The sequence below is a fragment of the Rhinopithecus bieti genome, unplaced genomic scaffold (genome assembly GCF_001698545.2).
Source record: "Rhinopithecus bieti isolate Rb0 unplaced genomic scaffold, ASM169854v2 scaffold_23815, whole genome shotgun sequence".
Classification (NCBI taxonomy): Eukaryota; Metazoa; Chordata; class Mammalia; order Primates; family Cercopithecidae; genus Rhinopithecus; species Rhinopithecus bieti.
In genome coordinates, this window is record NW_016811396.1 from 372,537 (window position 1) to 378,536 (window position 6,000).

The following is a 6,000-nucleotide window of genomic DNA, read 5'->3' on the forward strand; positions in this document are numbered from 1 at the left end:
CAGAGCGCCCTTCCTCTCTACAGAGAATAGCACTGTCTACTTACTGAAGGTTTTTCTTTTTTTCTTTTCCTTTTTATCCTTACAATGACTGTTGGCAGAAAGCTTTCAAACAGCCCATTACTGACTTCTAATTCAATAAGCTAAAAGGGTGAGGTACAGGGCAATGCAGATTCAGATTTAACTATAGTTTTTTCGAATGCCTACAATGTGGCAGGCTCTACATTAGGCATTGTCATGACAACACCAAAATTGGGAGACATGAACCTGGATTAGTAAATAAAAGAGGACAACTCAGATACTGTCAGAAAGTCATCAGAGATAAAAAAAAATCTGAATTCAGATCTTCAGATTCCAAATTCAGTGATCTCTTCACAACCTCTCACATCTGAGTTTGCCAGCTTCTATTGGCGCTCAGCAAATGAGTTTACCCCCTACGTTTCAATGAAGCCATTAGAAAGAAATGACATTTTCCCTCTATTTTTCAATTTCCACTCAGCCCCATGCATTCATCTAGTCACTGCTCAGGTGAAAATGGAAGGTATTTTGGTCCTCTTTCTATTACTCAAGCCTCATTGGTCCCCTTGGGCTGTGCATCCGTTGTCTTTTGCCTTCTTAGCTAAAATCAATCTCTGTGCCATCTGTCTAGCCTGCAACCCCTGACTCTCTACAAGACCTACTGTCTTAGTTTATTTGGATGGCTATAACAAAATATTATCCACAGGGTGGCTATTATATCTCATAGTTCTGGAGCTTGGGAGGTCCAAAGTCAAGGCATCAGCAACAGTGGTGTCTGGTATAGGCCCATTTTCTAGTTCACAGATGGTGACTTCTCACTGTGTCCTCACATGGTGGAAGGAACAAGACAGCTCTCTTGAACCTCTTTTAAAAGGGCACTAATCCCATTCATGAGAACTCAGCCCTCATGATCTTATTACCTCTCAAAGGTTACCACCTCTTAATAGGATCACACTGGTGAATAGGTTTCAACATATGTCATATTTTGAGGGAACATCACCTTCAGACCATAATAGTCCACTGTCCTCCCAAAATGTAGTCATTCTCATAAGCAAAGTACATGCTTTCTCACCTGAGAGCCCCAAAGTTTTAACTCATTTCAGCATCAACTTTAAAGTTTAAGTCCAGAGTCTTTTCTAAGTATAATCAAAATCAGATATGGATGATATTTAAAGAATTAATTTATATGAAGGCAAATTACTCTCCAAATGTGAGCCAGTAAAATTAAACATGTTATGAGTTTCAAAAGTACAAGAATGGGACAGGCATAGAATATATATTCGCATTCCAAAAGGGAGCAAGAGGAAACATTAAAAGGGTAACCGGTCTTGAGTAAGTCCAAAACCTTAAGGCTTGAGAATAATCCTTGACTTGAGGCTCTGCCCCCCAAGCCCACTGAGGAAGAGGTCGTGCCTCTTCTACAGCTTTTCTAGATAGGGGATGGCCACTCTAGACTTCAGATGACCCTGGCCCTACAGTTTTGGTGGACACAGCCCACACCACATTAGTTGTAGTCGGGTGCTTGCAGTTTGCACAAGCTGAAATTGCAAGCTGGTGGCTCTAGCAATCTAAGATTCGAAAGTAAGAGGAAATTACCCCACTCCCATGGCTCCATTAGGCTTTGCTCTAGTTGGGGGCTTCCTCCAACGGGCATGACTTTGTAACAGTTCTCTGTCTGATCTCATACACAGGATCTGGGTGGCTCCATCCTTCAAATTCTATCTTGTTGGAGACAGCCATGCCCCCAAGACTTGTGCATACTGCAAGCCAGCAGAAATGGCACTACATGGATGCTGCCATGGTTTCTAATCTGTGTCCTGTAGCAGGGTCACCATCACAACTTATGCTTCACTTGGGCCTGCTGGAGTAAAACCTAGGGTAGCTAAGGAGCATTGCACTGAAATGCAGGGAACAGAACCTTGAGGTGTCACTGGGTGAAGAGCACTGATGTCATGCAGGTGCTTCCATTTAAAATTGTTTTGCCCCGAGGCCTTTTCAGTCTGGGCCTTTGATAGGAAGAGCATCACTTATGACTTCACAAATGCCTTCTAGGTTATTCTTCTATTGGTTTTGATGAATAACATGTGGCTAATCGCTATGAATTTCCTTATTCAATTGTCACTTGGACACACCCTTGGTGCACTCTCCCAAACATGCATTCTCACTTTTTACAATAGGAACAGGCAGAGATATTTCTACATCTGTAAGGTCTACTTCCCATCTGATAAAAAAAAATTCCATTTTAAAATTGTTTCCAGCTTCTTGCATCTTACTACAAACATTCAAAAGAAGGCATGATGCACCTTTACCACTTTGCTTAGAAATGTCTTTAGACAAATATCTATTTCATTGCTCATAATTTCTATCTTCCACAGACTATCAGGACATAAACAGAATTAAGCCAAGTTACTTGCCACTTTATAACATTGATCAGCTTTCCTCATCTTTTCATTAACATGTTTCTCATTCCATCTGAGACCTCATTAGAATGACTTTATCCATATCGCTGCAAACATTGTTTATGATCAATAAATAGTCTCTAAGAAAATAGAGGCATTCTCTACAGTTCTTTCCTTCTTCTGAGCCCTCACATATTCATCCTTTATGGTCAATTCATGAAAATGTAGAATTTTTCTAGCAACTCTTCCAATATCTATTACTCAGTTCCAAAACCACTTCTACATTTTAGGTATTTGTATAGCAGCACTCCAATCTTTGATATCATTTTTTTCTTAATCTGTTTGAGCTGCCATAACAAAATATCACAAACTGGGAAGCCTATAAGCAACAGAAATGCATTTGTCACAGGTCTCATAGCTAGGAAGTCCAAGATCAAGGTGCTGGCAGATTTGGGGTCTTTTAAGGGCCAAGTTTTTGATTTGCAGGATGGTGTCTTCTTACTGTGTCCTCACATGGTGGAAAGAGCAAGACAACTCTCTGGGTCCTCTTTTCTAAGGCATCGTTCCCATTCCACGTGGCTTTGCATGATGATCTAGTCACCTACCAATGGCTTCACCTTTTGATGTTATCTCATTGGTAATTAACTTTCAACATATAACTTTTAGGAGGAGACAAATGTTCGAACCTTAGCACCTGCCAGTCAGCATTAAAACTTGCTCGAATCTGGAGCTTCTCACTTTACTCCATAACTTTTCACAGGCAAAAACCTATCATCTCACTAGGTTAGGGTATTTAAATAAACTATTATAAGTCAAATGTTTGGCATATAGTAAATGCACAGTAAGATTGACCTGTTCCTCTCAAGCAATGTTGAAATACTTTGCATCTCAGTCCTTATCTACGCTGAATCTGTTTTCATGGTTTGGCATTGTAAAGCCTACTTTTATATTACTTTCTTCTCTTGATTTTCATGCTCCCACACTGAGTTGTTTTTTTCTTTCTCTAGCTGCTTCTTTTTAGAATCCATTTATTAAATATCAGGTGTCTTTGGTGTGCTCACTTATACCCTCTTCTTGACTCTCTCTATGCTCTCTTCCTTGTTCCTCTCATCTATTCCTATGAGTAACAATTTGACAATAACTCCAATTTCATATTCTTTAATCCAGAATATGCATATCAAAATTAATACCCTGAATATCCATGTGAATAACGCAGAACCACTTCAAGCTCAGCACTCCCATTTAGAAAATTAATTAGCATGAAAGGAGGATAAGTCACTAGTTCAGAAGATAGTGACTTTTGCTATATACTAGATTACTGGCAATAAGAAAGGGGACAAATAGGTAGATTCTTAATATGGAAATGGCAGGTAGAAATGTCATGATTTGATGACTGGTGGTTTGTGGAAATGAAGAAAAGCATGTAAAAGCAGTAAAGTAGTTATTCTGGCTTAAAATTCGAAGGAGGAGAAAAAATTAACATGAGAATAGATTAAGTTAGAGAGGTCATCAGGTTGTGAGAAGCCTGCACTTGGGCTTTTTCCTAGCCACGATGAGGAGCTGTTGGAGAGTTTTAGACAAGAGAAAAATACAATTGGATATGTCTTATAGGGAGTTTACTCTGACTGCTTTGTGGGACTTACCACGCAGCTGAGTAAACAAGAGAGGCATATGAAAAAATAACTAGAATCACTAATGATTAAGTTGTGCCAAAATGATTAATGCAAGTAATAAATGTGGCTGAAGATAAGAGGAGGGACATTCTTTGAGACTGCTAAGGAAGAACTCACAGAAAAACTAAACATTGAAAATGTAAGTTAAGATATGGATGATGCATTAGCTCTAAGTAGAAAAAAAAGTAGAATGTTCTAGGCAGATAGAATTGATGTGGATATGAGTTACACACAGAAGTTAAAATCCACCAGGATTATTTTTTTTAGGGAAAAGTGAACTGCTCACCCTGCCTGGTACAGGGAATTCACATGGAGGAGCGGCTTGAGAAAAGGAAGACACAAAAGCACTTGTGAGTGGCACTGAACTCAAAAATGCACACATCCTTTCCTAGGCAATTGGAAGCCATTTCAGGGTCCTGGGAACTTATATAAACAATCTGTGCTTTAGGACAGTAAGAATGATGGAAGGAAAGCCTGTAGCTTAGACTAGTGGGATTCAACACAGAAAAATAAGTATTGAGAGGCTTTATGAAGTCTGAGGTCATGAGACAGTAACCTAAGATAACTTCAGAGGAAGTAGAATGAAGCTGTTAGATATGATAATATCAAGGAAGAAGAAATAGCAGGACTTTCAGAATACAAAACAATTAAATATATTGCTCTAGTTATCTAATATCCCTCCAAGGTGTAAGCAGAAAATACATTTGGCACTAGTAAAATATAGCTCAGTGTCTCTTTTTATGGGGAGGGCTTACATACTGAAATGGGAAACAAGGTTGTTCTTATTTGCAATTTTTCTTCTAAGCTTACACCACAGCTTTTATCTTAGTCCCGTAATGCACGACAATTTAGGAGTAATTGTTTGAAGATGACTACAAAGTCAGCAATGAATCCATAATTCCTGTCTAATATCTATTGAGAGGCTTCTAGTATAGGAAATGCTACCAGAGAGTACAATGAACAAGGGAGGAACATTGCTATTTTGATGACAGGCATGTAAAAGGTGGGTAAAAGAAGGTGTGGAGACTGTGGAAGCAAAATCTTCAAGTATGGTATATAAGTAGGATTTAATATCTTCCACTAAGCAAGCCAAACTCATCTCAGGACACCAGAATACTTGACTGGGTAAATGAACTTCTAGGACAATCCTGAACTGCTTGCCAGCTGATGCTAACCAGGATTTTGAGTAGTTCAAAATAAATAGAAGAGGTTGTTGAATCACAGAATGAGGAATAAAAACTCAGATCTTGGATATTTCTCATTGAAGAAAGAATCCAAAAAATAGCACAGACACAGGAACCAACCAAAAGAAGAGTCATAACAACTAGGGCAAATCCAGAAGAAGTTTGGGTACCTGAATTCACAGTTTAGGGCATTAGCCCAATAACTGAAAAGATAAAGAAGAATGGGCTATTTCTTAGGATTTCTTTTACCAATGTTCCAAATTCTTCGTACGTGTGTTATTAATGGTGATAATCATGGATATTGTAAGTTTGAGTGTAGCATTATTCACAAAAGTCTAGTAAGACTCAACTGATAGTCAAAGTTTTAGAAAACTGTAAGCTATCAAGGGAATGTACTACTTTCCTCTGCACCACGTGCCTTTCAGTGTGACAGTATGGCCAAAGAGTGATACAGGACTCCAGGTTAATAAAATATTTTCTTCCTCCTTTATCAGAATTTAAACCCTTAGAACAATACAACTCCCACAGGTGTGGCCAGAAACATTGGAAACACCATCAGTAAAGAGTTATCCCTTTAAAGAAAACTGTTATCTTTCTGGAACCTGCTTAAAATGAAAACAGCCCTAAAAGAGCAATAGTGGGAATTCCTAAACACTTTGGGAAGTGAAATAGCCTTTTCCTGTACTTTAAAGAATGCCTAAGGAAGCATAGGAACCCCAAGGTTTCAGA